This window comes from Phoxinus phoxinus (genome assembly GCF_949152265.1).
Source record: "Phoxinus phoxinus genome assembly, chromosome: 13".
Taxonomy (NCBI): domain Eukaryota; kingdom Metazoa; phylum Chordata; class Actinopteri; order Cypriniformes; family Leuciscidae; genus Phoxinus; species Phoxinus phoxinus.
The window spans coordinates 5,259,825-5,278,064 of record NC_136888.1 but is presented as its reverse complement, the minus strand read 5'-3'; the positions used below and the strand labels follow the sequence as shown (position 1 = coordinate 5,278,064).

Sequence of the window (18,240 nt, the reverse complement as noted above, 5' to 3'; positions counted from 1 at the left end):
AATCTAAACATCGAGAAAATCGCCTTTAAAGTTGTGCATTTATGTTCATCACCTATTATTATGAAATATTTGTTATATTTCAACAAATATAACTTCAAATATAAATTGCTATCTAATAGGCTATATTAAATTAATTGTGCTGCATACACTCACAAAAATAAATGTTTTATATATTTACGGAAGGAAATTTACAAAATATCTTCATGGAACAAGACCTTTACTTAATATCCTAATGATTTTTGGCATAAAAGAAAAATATATAATTTTGACCCATACAATGTCTATTGTTGACTATTGTCCGTGCGACTCGTGACTGCATGGTTTTGTGATCCAGGGTCACATATTTATGCTACTTATTGTCCAGTAAACATATCAGTCAGTAAACAGTAACATTTATTCAAACGGTCACTGCTTGTGGATGGTTTCTGGTATTTAAAGGTCAACACTGTGACCTATGGATAAATGCGCGTCACTGTTATGATCTTGAATGTATGTGCACGTGCAGGACTGACGTCACGAGCGAATGAGCGTTGTGTCCCTTACCTCGTCTATCATGAAAGATTCAAGGCAGTGAGTGACCCGAGAACACACACACAGGTGAGTGTGGAGAGAGAGATAACTAACAGGATCGACAGCTCTGTCATTCCTCACATTCATCCCTCGCTCACACACACACACACACACACACACACACACACACACACACACACACACACACACACACACACACACCTGCCGTCCACGAGGGCCGTCGAAACACGCTTATAATCTAATATATAACAGCTGTGTTAAATATCCACATCTGCTTTTAAAAGAGACCTTGTAATGACTTTTGTGTGTTGCTGATTCAAAACATTGCATTGTGGTTTTTACTGTTCTTCTCGGAAGTCTGATTTGATTGTGCAGCCATGCACAATATATGAGTGGCTGTATTAGCCAATGCATTTTTATTATATCTGAATTGGCTGATATACTCATTTCATTTTTACCCCTATATTATAATGTTTTGCTTGAGTTAAGAATATAATATTCTATGTGGAAGATTTACTGTGAAAGAAGAGTGAAAAAAAAAAATAGATTTATAATGTCAGACAACATTGTTGGAAATACAATTGGCCTGGTTTCACAGACAGGATTAGGCCTTGGTACATTTAAGTAGCTTTTATACATATGCCTTATACAAACATTACTGGTGTGCATCTTGAGATGAACCAATGGCACTGAATGATATATTTTAAGATATATAAATGCAAGTTGCTTTCAGTTGAATCAGATCAATAATGCAATTTAGACTGGGTCTGTGAAACAGGGGATAATGTTGTAAAATAAGTTAATTGTTTTATAACAGAAGTAATTGATAGTCCTATAGGCTATATTAAATTAATCATGTTCATTAATTTAATAAATCAATAAAAAAGTTTGAAAACTTTATCATAATTACAGCAGAAAGGCTATTGTAAATATGCACTATTGGTGGGGGTGTTAGTGTTTTGTGTATATTACATTTATTCATTTAGCAGACGCTTTTATCCAAAACGACTTATACAAATGAGAACATAGAAGCAGTTAAACTAACATTAGGACAACAATATGTGCTAGGACCTTTCTCAGTTCAATCTAACGCAGTACATGTAAAGTTTTTTTTTTTTTTTTTTAGATAGAAGAGAGTCTATATGTATATATAATATATATATTGGGTCACAGTGGTGTCATGAATGCTCCTCCCAGGCTAATTGTTTATGTTGTGAATAATTAATGAGCGCTCGTGCTCGTGTCAGCCTGTAGCCCCGCCCACCAGCAGATCAGCGACTGACGGCTGAACCCGGCGAACAGTCAGTCAGAGAGAGACACACACACACAACACGTCCAGCAGGATCCAGCCATCATCTGGGGAATATAACACTTTATTTCACTGGTCGTGTAAATCTCTGAATCTGTCTGGTCGGGTTCACGTAACGTTACATCTGTGGATACGAGCAGTTCATCTGACCCGCCGCTGAACAGGTGAGTCGATTCACCTTTACCTATCCGTCTGACCTGAGAGGCTGCTGATCGAGTTGATGGTGTTATAATAATAATAATAATAATGCTGGTGTTTGTAATTACGATGGGTTATGATGTTGTTGTTAGCCAGCTAACCAGCTAACAGACTGTTTGTCTTTGAGTTCATAAGGTAGCATCCGGCTAAGTCAGCTGCTAACAAGTCACTAGCGAGATAAAATTCCTCAAACTGATGGTTTCTGAGTAAAAACATTGTGTGTTGTGTGTTTCGTGTCGAGGGTTTGTCTTTGGTGAACTGGGTTATGGGTTTGGGCTGCTTGTGGAAGAGTTGCTAGCTGAGTTAGCCGGTTAGCAGCTCACCTGCCACAGATTCACAACACTTAAATCACTAAATACACCTTTACTGTGATCACCTATCATGTACTCTGTTATTATGAACACCAGAGTAGAGGAATATCTGATGCTTGGAGCCAGGCTATTATTGGGCTATTGACATGCAGTGAACTGTAATTCATGCCTGTAATTCCTTTAGTGGTTGGACATGGTAGGACTGGTCATGTTAATAATGCTGGCATAGTTTGACATAAGTCAGGAACTTAACATCTTTTTATTTAATCACCAGTCTGCTTATTCATCTAGTGACTCAAAACAACAATTGTGTGTAGCTGTCACACTCCAGAATGATGGTTTGGTGAAGAGTGACTGGTCAGTAAAGATCTTAATAGGTCACATAACAACACATTAGTCACATACATCTCAGAATGGCATCATGGGTCTGTCAACTTGACATATTAAATCATAATCAGAAAATCAAATGTTTTGATGTGGAACCGTTTATTGAACCTTTATGGAATTAATGCAAAATATATCATATTTGATATATCAGGCTTTTAGTATGATATAATGAGAATATGGAGAGGAAAACACCTCAGTTTTAATCAGAGGCCCAAACTGAGCAGAAATATGCAATTTGGTGCAGATGCAGATATTTATTTATAGGTCAAAAAGTGAGGCTTTTAGTGTAAATGAATGAGATTAATAACAGTATTGCTGACTGTCTACATTAAATAGACCTAATGTTTATCAGTCGCCACTCTATATCTGCCAATAACATGTCTTAGTAAGATTATATTTAAATGCTTAGTTTATAATCAAAGCTCTGTAGTTTTAAAACATATAATCCAATGCAATACAATGATGATTAAGAGATGAACACATAAACCTTCCTCAAAAGCCTGATGATTTGAGTATGATTTTGTTTCTAAAAATGATCTTTGGTTAATCAAGTACCCAAGTTGCTATTGCTAAGCAAGTAGACATTTTACTAAAACATATGAAAGTTATTCTTACTTTTACTTTATTACAATCAGTGCAGGTTTCACAACAGAAAGACACGAGGAGGACGTTTGTACAATTATACCTTTTACTTGATAAAAAATGTCTAAACTATCAATCAGACGACAGAAGGATTGTAGTAGATTGTGTGCAACAGGTTTTACAGCAAAGTTTTGATCATCTAGAGTCACGAAATTCACGTATCAAATATGATTACAGTAAGCTTACAGTTTAGTGTTACGCTCTGGTGTTATCAGGCACTTTCTGATCAGATAATCACACATTGCCCGTAAATCTACATACCGAACCAACACCAAACAATGTTGTATTTCCATTGAAAAGCAATAGTTTTGTTGTAACCACATGTTCAGGGCTCGGCTCTTCTCAGAAGAAGTTTGATGACATTGGGAAACGAGTGCATCCAGTTGATGAGTCATCAGAATGGGAGTCGCTTTCGAACTACGGTACACACTTATGATGGGTTTTCTTGTGGGATGAAGTCATTTCTCATTTCCTTATAGAGGCCAGCTCTGCCAAGACTCGAATCGAGAGGGTGCTGCTGTTATCTGTTTACTCAGCTACCTTTGGTTCCAGCTGTCCTGCGTTGCTCAGCGGTTAATCATTATCACATTCAATACTGCGTTCCCTCGCCAGCGTGCTTCATTTGGACCGTGTTTTCAAACGATTGTGCTCATGGTTGTGCAGTTTTGCATGTGTAAGCCTACTAAAATGTGACGATACACAATTTATTATGTCGTTATACAGATTTCGAAGTAGGCCGTACTCTTCTCTGTCGTGGATGATTAGGTCTTGTAATTTATCAGGACTGCGTCTGCTCCGTTTCACATTCCCTGTTTTATAGGCGCGTGTAAAGCGAGGTCACGGCGCTGGATGAATGGCTGAGATGTAAGCCGTTCTGAGATATCACTGCTGTTTCTGCTCGTGGACTTTGACCTGGTGTGTGTGTGTCCAGTTCTCTGACTTACTGCTGACATCACAGTCAATGACAGCGCATTCATGAAATGTTATCTGGGAATCCGGCCATACCCCGTTTTCACCAAAATGGAGCTGGTGTTTGGTCAGGGATCTGCGAATCTCTTTCAGAACCTGCACGCTTTTCACAATCTCTCACTTCAACTTTTGAGAACATAAATACTTTAATTCAGTGTGTTTGATGCAAGACGGAAGTTATTTAAAGTTGCGATGGGCAACGATTAATCGCAATTAATCACATCCAAAATAAAAGTTATATATATATATATATTTAAGAACTATTTGCATGTATATATTTATACATAATTTATATTATAGGCTATATAAATAACAAATTTTTCTTAAATATGTATGCGTGTGTGTGTAATAGACAAAATAATTATACACAACAGTACACATACATATATTATTTAAATACAAACTTTTATTTTGGATGCGATTAATCGTTGCCTAGTTGTGATGAAATGGAAGTAAGTCGCGTTTTTGACCATATTTGGCCTGTTTACACCTGGACACTTCATTTGTTTTTACTGATCGGATAGTTATCTGATTTATCAAAACGATTCCATTTACACCTGGTCACAAATGTGTTTTCGCAAAACGGATATAAATCTGATCTTCAGTTCCCGCGCTATATGCAGATTTAATGGAGTTCACGTCACCGAAAGCAACAGATATTAGCTGCATTTTATTGATCATCAGCTAAAATGTCAAAATCTAGGAGAATAGGAGACCGCTTCATTTACTTTTAATGAAGAATGATTGTGCTGAGCGTTTGCGACTTACTTTCACTTTGATTTGTGATAGTTTGCGCGTTGCTTGATGAAGAGATGCTCATCCATGGCGATGTGTGTTGCAGTAGCGTCGTCATATCTGACTATAACATGACATATAGCTTCTAACACGTTGGGAGGAGTTAACGTTATGTGGTTTCAACAGCCAGATGCATTTACACTAGTCCAGTTTCGTCTGGTATACGGCCCAGACCTCCTCCTGATGTGGTTTGAGCGATCGGATTTAAATCCGTCTCGATTGCATTCACACCTGGTCTTTTCACGATCGAACAGCTATCCGATCACAGAAAACACATGAAGTGGCCAGCTGTAAACAGGCCCATTATGATGCAGTGAATCGGACTATTGATTGATTGGATGGAGGAAGATCTGAATGCGAGCTTGCTGTCGATTTTAAGAAAGTCACGGGGTTAAGTGGACTAAATGACTGGAGATGAGAAGCAGAGAGAAAACACCATAAGATCCGGTTATGACATTTTGGTTAAATTAAAAATGGAAAAAATTCAAATAGAAAAATTCATGTTATTGAATGTTGCAGGGCTTGACATTAAATATGTAATAGGTGATTCTCTACAGAAACATTTTTTGTTATGCTGGTTGAAATTCTACTCGTATTCTGATAGCAATCACTATTGTTAAGCTGTCTAAATGTATTTTTATAAACAAATCCACAGACAATTCACCAGGTGAAGGTGGGGGAGAAAAGTCCTTTTCTCTGTTGCAAAGCTGTCTTGCGAGTCTGACAGCTGTCAATCAATCCGTCACTGTGGGTGTTGTCTCAGGTGCACGCAGGTGCACACGGGCTCAGCCCCGCACTCGATTTGTCTCCGCTGCCCAATTTCTAGCATTTTTCAAATATTGCCAGTGGGTGGAGAAGGCTGGCCAGGGGTTGAGTTACACTTTAATGCCGACTTCTAAATAATAAAATGTCTCACACACTAAAACAAATGTTTTACATTTGCAACAGTTTGCATTAATCTTTAAATTATGACAAGTTGTAATGAACAATCATTTTTGTAGCATAAAAAAAAAGAAAAAAAAGTTGATTATCGTATTCTCCGGACTATAAGTCGCGCCGGAGTATAAGTCGTATCAGTCAAAAAATGCATCATGAAGAGGGAAAAAAACATATATAAGTCGCACTGGACTATAAGTCGCATTTATTTAGAAATTTATTTCACAAAATCCAAGACCAAGAACAGATATTTAATCTGGAAAGGCAAGTTATTCAACTACACAACAGCACACAGAACAACAGGCTGACTAGGTGTCCGGGATGTTAACGTAACACATTAACAGTCAATAAAGAATAATAATAACAGCATAAAGAACATATACCTCTGAATAGGCTAAATTAACATTAGCCAGCGAGTCCAACAAGTTACTGGTAAGCAAGTTCACCAAGTTCCCGATCTCATCCCACAACACTGAATCCATTGAGTTCTTCCTCGGTGTCGCTTCTGAACAACTCCGCTAACTAGAGCGCCCTCTGGCGGCTGTAGACGGTAATGTTTTCTCTTGGTTCATCTCAGTCAGTATGAATTAATTTTGATATATAAGTCGCACCTGACTATAAGTCGCAGGACCAGCCAAACAGTGAAAAACGTATGGTCCGGAAAATACGGTACTTAATAAAATTAAAGGGTTAGTTCACCCAAAAATGAAAATAATGTCATTAATGACTCACCCTCATGTCGTTCTAAGCCCGTAAGACCTCCGTTCATCTTCGGAACACAGTTTAAGATATTTTAGATTTAGTCCGAGAGCTTTCTGTCCGTCCATTGAAACTGTATATACAGTATACTGTCCATGTCCATAAAGGTAATAAAAACATCATCAAAGTAGTCCATGTGACATCAGTGGGTTAGTTAGAAGTTTTTGAAGCATCGAAAATACTTTTTGGTCCAAAAATAACACAAAATAAGACTTTATTCAGCATTGTATTCTCTCCCGGGTCTGTTGTCAATCCTTCACAGTTACGCTGCTGGCGTAAGACGCTGATGACGTGTTATCTGGTGCGCCCGAGCTTCATTTATAGACTGAGGGAAACGCACGCTGTAAAAGTGTCTCATCCGCGACATGCACATTTACGCACCATTAAAAAAATGATATCCACGCAAACAATGTAGAATAGCTTGAATATAGCGTGCGTCTCCCTCAGACTGTAAACGAAGCTCGGGCGCACCAGATAACACGTCATCAGCGTCTTACGCCAGCAGCGTCACTGCGGAGTCCTGAACGCAGATTCACAACAGACCCGGGAGAGAATACAATGCTGAATAAAGTCTTATTTTGTGTTATTTTTGGACCAAAAAGTATTTTCGATGCTTCAAAAACTTCTAACTAACCCACTGATGTCACATGGACTACTTTGATGATGTTTTTATTACCTTTATGGACATTGCCAGTAGACTGTATATACAGTTTCAATGGAGGGACAGAAAGCTCTCGGACTAAATCTAAAATATCTTAAACTGTGTTCCGAAGATGAACGGAGGTCTTACGGGCTTAGAACGACATGAGGGTGAGTCATTAATGACATTATTTTCATTTTTGGGTGAACTAACCCTTTAAGTTGTTACAACTTATTTCAACATAATTGAGTGGTGGCGCTGGGCTGGACCCAATTAATCTGATGTATTTCAGTTCAAATGTACATCTAGGCTTGCGTAGCACTTTAAATGTAACTTATTTAGCTTGTAAATTTAATGATCAAGTAAAATATTATGTTGACTATCAATGCCAGTGTCGTAGTATACTTACAAACCTAATCACAAGCACTACTCTTCAGCACAATGGTAACCACAAAAAGTTAAACAACTCCAACACTGTGTTGGTGAAAACATTGACTTGTCTGTATAACTTTGAAAAATTCATCAAGCTGTTTTAATCCTCAGATTGGTGTTTTTTCCCTAGTTGCATTCAGTAGCTTTAAAATGAACCAACACCACTTGTGTGGAGAACCTTATCAACATGCAGAATAATGCTAATCGTAATTAAGTCTCAAGCATCGTTAATGCTTATGCTAATAGAGACATTTGTATCTTTAGACCATCTGGTCTCAGACCCTGGATCTCATTTTACAGGAACACAATGCTGGTGTTAATGAGAACTCTTGACTTTAATAGTGTGTTGAAACCTGCCAGCCAGCCTCACCTACCAGCAAGTGTCGTAAGAGGAAGAATTTCGTCATTGCTGACGTGACGTCATTACTAACCTATCTGCTGCTTTACATTAAGCTCTTCACGTTACACAGGTATTTTCAAAGTGTTTCCCACAGGATTCTGTGAGACTCTGGGGGGTTTTTACATTTTAAGTTAAATGCATCAATCAGGTTCACTTTGAGAGTTTAAAATTAAGAGCTCCAACCCCTTTTCACTGAACAATTTGAATAGAGTAAAAAGTTTTTGAGTTGACTTTCTAGAAACATCTTTTTAGTTATGATAGTGTCTCTGTCCACATCACACACTCTGCTGTTTTTAGGATGCCAAACAATTTGAAAAAAGTAATAATAATAATAGTGTCTTTTACTGATATTATTATTATTGTGATTATTATTATTATCCCCAAGACGGTAATATATTATTATTGCAGTGTAACAGCACTGTAAAATAAATGTAAATTAAAAATGTATATTTCATAAGAAGTATACATAATAAAACATATAATAAAACTTTATACAGAATAATAAATTTTAAACAGGGAATAATAAAACTTTATACAGTACTTGTATTAAATTTACAATACGTAGGCTATGTCTTTATGTCTACTAAACTGTAATTTTGGAAGAAAACCGCCGTTTCTGTTAAAACAGGTTTACAAATGTGTCCCATTATTCTAGTGAAATGCTGACCATCTGTCCACAAAATTTTTGGAAATGTTGGAAATTCCAGTGTGAAAATACAGCCCACACACTACGAGATAACCGCGCCGATGTTGGGCCCTATTCCCCTTCCCACAATCCTTGGTAAAGTCCTGATTATCTTGATGGTTCTACAGATTATGCGATCATATTCTCCTGTGATGGGATGTTTGATAAGAGTGATTTAATCTGCATTGGAAGAACGTAGGGCCGCACTGATCTCAAATCTTAAATATCCAACAGTTTCAAACCTTTTTCTTTTTTTCTCCCACAAATTTTCTGTAAAAAGCAGTCCAAACATTATTAGCGAATATTACTATTCTTCTTGGCCATCGAATGTCATGTTTGTTTACTCTAAAGTCATGTTTAGAAATGTTGCAAGACTTCCAGTGTTCAGTCGGGACAGTCTTGGTCACATCGCAGAACTCCACAAACTATAGGAACAAAACTCCTAAATCTATGATTTTTTTATTGTCATGTTTGTGGTCTCACATGTTTTTTACCCTCATCTGGTTGTGTTCCTCAACGCATTTTGTATTCGTTCAGAGCCAGCGTCACAACAAGGAGAGAGGCGTAATGCCTCGGCACGCACTGCCCCGGTAAATTTGAAAAAATGAAGTACGGTACTTCATAATTCAGGATCATACTTATGCTGAGCCACAGAAGAAATGCCAAAATTGAATTTAAAAGGAAACGTGACCGGCGAATTCAAAAACCGAGGGTAAATAACGGGATAGCTTTTCCCAGGTGGAAAGAGCTAATGAAGGAGAAAGACTTTGAAAGGGACTCTGAAGTTGCCTGCTTTCTTCTCGAAGGGGTAAGTCAATGTTACGGTCTAAATTACAAGCTTTTTTTTCATTGCTTGGTTGTGTAATTCATGATATAGGCAGCTAGTGTTGTCACGATACTAGAATTTCTAACTTCGATACGATACCTTGAAAAATATCGATATTCGATACCATTTTCGATACCACAGAGAAAAAAACTGCCACAATATTAAGGGGTTATTTTTTTTATTTAAAGCTAAATATAACAAGTCTAGAACATGACAATGAGGTATATTTTACATGAACAAAAATGTCCTGAGTTCTATCTGTTAATATTTTTTAATTGGACCAGGGCTAACATGACCCGTTGTATTTGTATAACCTACTGTTATCAAATATTAAAATATAGCCTACTGTAACAAAAAAGCACTTAACAGTATCAAATTGGAGGATAGAGTGTCAGTAATGTATAATAATAAGATTAAACATTCAATTTTCAGTTAAAAGGCATTTCATTATTGAATTCAGAGATGCCATTGTCTAGCTGTTTAGTTTAATTAATATCTGTGTAATCAAATTGATGATAATCGCTAATGAAGGCAAATTGCAGAATTAAATAATAATTTTCTGAATAAAGTTAAATAGGCACAAGTTAATTTACATTTGACCACAGTTAAAATATTTACTTGTCTAAGATTCCTCAGTCAGATTATGTTAACTTTAAGAATTACGGTGAAAAAACGAGACAACACAGACTCATATCAACAACAATACTAGGCCATCTTGGTTAATGTTTCAGAAAAGTTAAAATGAGAAAAGTTACAGTGTTTCCTTTAGGATTTTTTTAGCAGTGGGGAAAGGTCTGTCCAAACAACAAACACCCCTGATGCTGAGCGTAGCCTATGCTTGCTAAATGGTACCCCTGGAGCCTGTTCCTTAAGTCTGTTTTCACCTATAAAATAATTTGAAAAAGTGATGTGAGGGATTATTGACTGTCAAACAATCTTTTGGGTCACCGCAGCCCGCTCGCAGTGTGAAGCGCGTGTCTGTGCTATTCTCTGACATACCCGCTCGCGGTGTGTAGCGCGTGTCCACGCTATTCTCCGACTCCGACATGCCCGCTCGCGGTGTTCTTTATCAATCAACCAAAGCCGGTCGCGGGGGCGCCGCCCTCGCCATCTTTCCATTCACTTCACTTTTGCTATTTAACCAGAGCGAATGAGACGAGTGCGTCACGTGTGGTGTTTGTCAACGCGCCTTTGGAGAGAAGTGAAAGTGACCGCTCGGCTAATTAGTATTGGTACCGTTCAGATATTTCAGTATCGATATTTATCGAAATATCGATATTTTTGACAACACTATAGGCAGCATAACAGTAGAATATGTAACGTATACTTAAACTCGACGAAGGGCTATATTGTTGTCATAGCTTCTTGGTACATAACGGCTACCGCAAGTTGCAACACGCATTTGAAAAAGCGAGGTGCTAGAGAGCACTATTCGTTTGAATACAAAATACAATTTCACCGCTAGATGCAGGGCCGGCCCAAGGCATAAGCGAACTAAGCGGCTGCATGGGGCCCCCTGGCCACCAGGGGGCCCCCAATCAAGTTTTTATTTTTAATTTATTTTTTATACATATTAGATAACTTAAACAAGTAACATAAATGAATGAATGAATAATTCATGACAAGCGAATTCTGATTTTATGATCAATATACCTGCCTACAACTGCTGCTGTGTCTGCCAGCGTTTGAGTCAAGCGCATAATCTAGACACCTCGCGTGCATAGACAATTTGTGGGTGGGGAGACTTCTGTGATGAAAATAGACTTCAACTTTATTAATATGGTTTTAATAATCTTAATAATGTGACCGAGCGTTCGTATAGGGTTCACCTAACACTAACAGAAATAAGAAAATAATAAACGATAGCAGTTTGAAGTCTTCTCCACTTTATTATATTCCACACATCAGATCACTAACTCCAAAACCCCGCGACACTCCAGTAACAAGTGCGCCTCTACGGCAAGCCCCGAGGGGAAAAATACATTGCATGCACACATATACAACTAGCGCCAGTACATCATTATTATTGTAACAGACTTTGTTAGATTCTGCCATGATGCATGTACAATCCAACAAAGTCTGTTACAATAATAATCTATATATTAAAAAAAATATATTTTGAGGACAGTTACACCGTCAATAATTGTCATTGTTGTTGCTGTTATTATGTTTCTGATTTCTCAGTTTTGTCATTATTTTAAATGATGTAAATAATTGAGAGAGTTAGTAAAAGAGTAAAGTAAAAGTTAAACGTTTTAAAAACAAAAGTGAAAAATGTATGCACTTTCATTATTTAAGTAGCCTATCTATTTTTTTTTTTGTAACATTCTATTTTTGATTATATCCATGTTTGTCTATTTTGGTTTTATTTTGTAGTTGAAGATTGCACATTTATTGTACATTTTCAAATAATTTATTTATGTTTTGTGAGAGTTTGTTTTCAGAAGTTTCAATGAGTTAGTAAAAGAGTAAAGTAAAAGTTACAACTTTTTATTTAAGTATCTATTTTTTATTAAGTATTTATTTTTGTATTAACACATAACCTCACTGTATAATGTAGCATTATAGCGTGACATTTGTGTCAGTAATCGTCAAGCACAGGTGACTCCGCGTGGTAGGAGGGGCCCCCAAAATCAAATTCTGCTTAGGGCCCCCAAAAGGCTCGGGCCGGCTCTGGCTAGATGAGAGAAATTCCTACACAGTGTCCCTTTAAAATTCGTAAGACGTGTGACGAATAGAAGTCTTACACGTCATGGTCTAAGCTCTGAATCATCACTTTCACATTTGACACTTTCACAATATATCACGATATATATTGATATTGAATTATTATCCAGCCCTACATTGGAAGAACGTAGGGCCGCACTGATCTCAAATCTTAAATATCCAACATTTTCAAACCTCTTTCTTTTTTCTCCCACAAATTTTCTGTAAAAAGCAGTCCAAACACTATTATCGTTTTTTTTGTCGTCATGTTTGTGGTCTCACATTTTTTTTAGCCTCAACTGGTTGTGTTGAACTCAAACTCATGAGTTTGCGCCACTGTGAACCCAGATTTTATAAACACTGGCTCGCTTCACTCTGAAACACGCAGCATAGCACAGCACACTATATACTTTATATAGTATAGTACACTATATACAATTCAAGATAGGTGAACTCTGCCCTTAAAAATTCGTATAACGTGAAGACGTGTGACCAATAAAAGTCTTCTACGTCATGGTCTAAGCTCTGAATCATCACTTCAGGCAGTGTAGCAGTGAAGTGGAGTAGATCGCATATTTTTACACATTCGATACATTATATGTTGAAAATTGTTATAAAAACCGAGGCTGCAGAGTGTAACATCATACAACGATTGCAGTGTCTGTAGAAATAGTCTGGTGTGACCGTGGCTTTAGACTGTGGGATCTGGGTAATGTGGACACACTTCTATCAGATATACAGAAGAACTGTGAAGAGATGCTGGATCTCATCGTTTACCAAATGATAAGCCTGACAACATCCTCATGTCACTTACAACTCTTCTCTTTCTCTTGTGGGGCAAAACATGTTAGACAGTAGAGCTGCACAATTAATCGAATTTGTAATCACGATTACAATTAAGGATGCCACAATTAACGTAATTGTTCCAAGGCGCAATTACCAAAAAAAAGTCAAAATACATTATTCTGTGAGCTTATAAAATGTGTTTTTTCTTTCTACTGCTTATCTTAAGGGATTTTCCACCATTGTTTTAATTTTAGTATAACATTATAATACCATGCATATTTATTTTTACTTTTTTTATATATTTTTTTTTAATATTTGACATCCATCCATCCCTCTGTCTGTATATCCATCCATCCATCCATCTGTCCATCCATCCATCCATCTATCTGTCCATCCCTGTCTGTATATCCATCCATCCATCTGTCCATCCATCCATCTGTCCATCCATCCATCCATCCATCCATCCATCCATCTGTCCATCCATCCATCCATCCATCCATCCCTCTGTCTGTATATCCATCCATCCATCCATTCATCCATCTGTCCATCCATCCCTTCATCCATCTGTCCATCCCTGTCTGTATATCCATCCATCCATCCATCCCTCTGTCTGTATATCATCCATCCATCCATCCATTCATCCATCTGTCCATCCATCCATCCATCTGTCCATCCATCTATCCATCCATCCATCCCTTCATCCATCTGTCCATCCCTGTCTGTATATCCATCCATCCCTCCATCCATTCATCCATCTGTCCATCCATCCATCCATCCATCTGTCCATCCATCCATCCCTCTGTCTGTATATCCATCCATCCATCCATCCACCCATTCATCCATCTGTCCATCCATCCATCCATCCCTCTGTCTGTATATCCATCCATCCATCTGTCCATCCATCCATCCATCCCTCTGTCTGTATATCCATCTGTCCATCCATCCATCCCTCTGTCTGTATATCCATCCGTCCGTCCGTCCGTCCGTCCGTCCATCCATCCATCCATCCATCCATCCATCCATCCATCCATCCATCCATCCATCCATCCATCCATCCATCCATCCATCCATCCATCCATCCATCTGTCCATCCATCCATCCATCCCTCTGTCTGTATATCCATCCATCCATCTGTCCATCCCTCTGTCTGTATATCCATCCATCCATCCATCCATCCATCCATCCATCCATCCATCCATCCATCCATCCATCCATCCATCCATCCATCCATCCATCCATCCATCCATCCATCCATCCATCCAGGTCAATTTGAGGCTTAATGCTACAGAAAAGCAAAGGTTTTTCAGGAAGAGTGTTTTCAGCTTGTTTATTTTGATATTACAATACGGCATGCAGTCGCTTCAAACAATGACATAAAGCTATTCAAAACATCATTCAATGTAAATTGTAATAATCGCAATTACAATTTCATGGGAATGATCAAGGACAATTATGATTTTTGTCATAATCGTGCAGCCTCATTAGACAGATGTTTATGCTGCTGTTGTCCAAACATTGACAGTAGCTAATTTTCCATCCACTTGTCAATCGAATTATCTGAAGTTCGGTAAAAAAACTCATACGAATATGAAAAAATATTGATGGACAGAATATGAAAGTGTGTTTCCATCCAACAGCGAATAAAAACCTGTGCGTAATGACGTCACATGCTGTTTTGCGATCAAATCGAATTGATTTGAGACATTTTAAGGTGTTTCCATAATTAATTTTCGCACTGAATCGCACAACATTCAAGCCAACATTTGCGAATAAAGTTTTGCTAGACAAAATGCAATTCATTATTTATTCGGCAAATAACGTTTCCATCAGCGTTTATCGCATAAGCCGTATATCGATCTAGATAAAATCCGATGAGACCGAATGCATTTAATTTGAGTCGATATTCATGAAATTCAATCGAATTTTACTGTTTCCATAAGGCATTTTTCATTCGATATCACTTAATTCGGATAAAAACGTGTGGATGGAAACATAGCTAGTGAGGACAGATAGTCAAATATTTAGTGACCAGCTCCAAAATAGACAAAAATCACCCTAAAATTCATCTGTCTCATAGAAAAGAGCAAAGTAAACGCCTCCTTTCATGTTCCGCAGAAACGCTAAAGAAAGAAAGGTTAATTTTTGGGTGAGCGATCCCCCTCATACAAGAGGCCTTTGTGAAAGTGTCAAACGTGAACGGGAAGATTCAGTGCTCTAAGCCTCTTGATAGCAAAGCTAATTATCAGGATCAGAGTGTTATCATCAGAGTTAGCGCAGTCTCTGCAGTTAAAGAGCGCAGGACCTGTAGTCTGAGCGCAGTGCTTTTGTTCTCCGCCGGGTTATCACCGCTCAAGGACAGCCGCATGCTAATCTGCAACCTGTGGCTCACTGATATCCTCTCAGTAACCTGCACACGTAGCGTCCTGCATGCGTGTTAGCGGCAGAATAGCAGTGGTTTTGATGCTGGTTTCCTGGAAACAGAGCAGTTGCAGATACGAGAGGGTCTCCTCTTCTCCTCGGCCGATGTTGGCTCGCTGTCAGAAACGGAGCCGGAGAGCTTGGCTCCTCGCTGACACCAAATCTGTTCTGTTTGCTGCATCATGGCTCACTCGCATGCTTGTGTAACCCAAGTCCTGTCGTGCTACGCCGCGTTGCTGTTGACGCTAATGCGGAGTGTTGCGTTTGTGACTGAGGTGAGGTCAGGATGTTTCCTGTGGTTTGTTTGTAGGCAGAGCGTTTCTATTTACAGAGCTCATGAAATAGGTTTTGTCATGTACGTCATTTGAGCTGAACTTCGACATGCATTTTCTGCCTGTAGTCATTCACAATTTTGTCAAATTTGTTGCAAATTGTGCTTTTTTTCTACACTGAAAAGAACAATTTGGTGTGGTATTTATTTTGAAAATGCAGAAATTGCTAGTCAGTAGAAAAACTGAATTAGTGTTTTTTTTTTTTGTAAAACATTCTCCAATAAACTATTTAATTTAAAATCATCTTTTCTTTTTTTTACAGTGTAGGCCGTCATAACATTTCTCTGCACTTTCTCTGCATTTCTCCTCTTCTCTAGCTTGCTTAGTTGTCTAATAAACCTGTCATTGTGTATTATGAGTATTGTTGGCTCTGACACATTTGCTTTTGTTCCTCCGCTTTGGATAAAAGCGTCTGGTAAATGCGTGAAGACAATAATAAAACTGCAGCGCTGTGTTGTGAGCTGAAGATTGCTGATGCAGACGTTTGATTCAACACTGATGATGATTCAAATGTGAACGCGCACATAAGCTGCACAAGCACATATTGTGCTTTCCAAGAGCTCCCTCCCTCAGATAAGACCAGAGTAACGTGGGAAGAATGTGCATTCCTTTCCTGAGGAGGAGGAGGAGGAGGAGGAGGAATGGCAGTGCGTTTCCTTCTCTGACTTCAATCAGTGGACGATCCTCAGCCTGTGTGTGTGTGTGTGTGTGTGTGCGCTTTCACACCCTTTTCCATTGAAAAGGTGATGGTGCAAAGCTTTCTCTGGACTCTTTACAGTAAATCGAAACTATGTTACTATACGATCAGACCACAATTGATACAAAGTAATTTTTGAAATTTTTCCAATTACACATTTTTTTTCTTCTGTTTGTATATAGTGTAAAATTATAAAATATATATTTCTTTTTTTACTGTGATCAAAGCTGAATTTTCAGCATCATTACTCCAGTCTTCAGTGTCACATGATCCTTCAGAAATCACTCTAATATGTTGATTTGATGCATAAAGAAACATTTATTATTATTATCAGTGTTTAAAACGGTTTAATATTTTTGTGGAAACCATGATAAAAAAAATTTCAGCATTTTTCAAGAAATCTTCAAGCATTCATAAGAATATCATTTATTTGAAATATGAGTCTTTTGTAGCATTATAAATATCTTTACTGTCACTTTTGATCAATTTAGTGCGTACGGTACTTGCTGAATAAAAGCTTTATCTTTTAAACATAATGAAGAAAAATTATAGCATACATTTCACATTATATATGACAGATATGACTAAAAACAGATAACGCAGGCTCATCCGGGTTATTAAAATCTGCGCTTTACGCTTTCTAGGAAAGTTTTTTTCCTCATGGAAGTTTTGCATTTTGTGAGCTAATAAAATATTAAAACTCAGTCAAATCAATATTTTGTGTACAGTTGTTTAATTATGCAATCCAGTATCGTGGACTCGCTCTCTCTTGTTTCATACAAACGCAGCCGCTGCCATTTTGCGACGATTGTTTTTTGTACACTGTTGGATTATAAGATAACAAACAGGTATGATTTTAAAACTCATCTCAGATCAATATCTCTTGTCTTTTCCCCATAATTATTTACGTGGTGGAATGCTGGTATGACAAACATATTTTAATAGATTGTCCTGGAAGTAGAAGGCTCTTTTATGAAGGACATATTTAATGAGATTATGCCTGAAAAGGTTTTGGATTTTTAATCATGTTCATTTAAAAAAATCTCATATAATATGACTTGCTTTGTTTGTTTGTTTTGTTTTTATTGTATTTATATGATATTTGTATTTTTGTAATTTTATTTTTGCCATGAAAATAGCTTTGAATGCTGACATGGCATTAAATAAAATAAAATAATCTAAATCTGCTGGTATGACTGTATAACGTATCTCTTAAAGGTGCTGTAGGCTATGTAACTTTTTTTACTCTACTGAAAGCATACAAATAGCATAATATGTTTGCAGATATTTAGGAAACATGCTAAGTTTGCATACTCGTTTCTCTGAAAAACACTTTACAGCCAGTTATTTTACGTATTATTTTACACGTTCTGTGTTGTCAGTCGGTTTTTGTTTTGGTCTCTGTGACTCCGCCCACTCCCAGTTCACCCAATAGTATTTAGACATCCCGGGATGCCAGTTAGCAGGAAACACAGCGTATC

General features: G+C 37.6%; 1 protein-coding gene across 6 annotated transcripts in view; it reads left to right on the top strand.

The window, feature by feature from the left end:
* Positions 1-464: 464 nt before the first annotated feature.
* Positions 465-18,240, top strand: part of numb (NUMB endocytic adaptor protein) — a 91,932-nt gene continuing 74,156 nt past the window's right edge. For 2 of the 6 annotated variants that reach the window (XM_079633231.1, XM_079633229.1), the window contains exon 1: positions 465-597. The gene's annotated coding sequence lies outside the window, so the exon portion shown is untranslated. Of the gene's footprint in view, positions 598-1,767; positions 2,005-18,240 lie in introns of those variants that run through there. The other 4 variants (XM_079633230.1, XM_079633228.1, XM_079633232.1 and 1 more) reach the window with 3 other exon arrangements.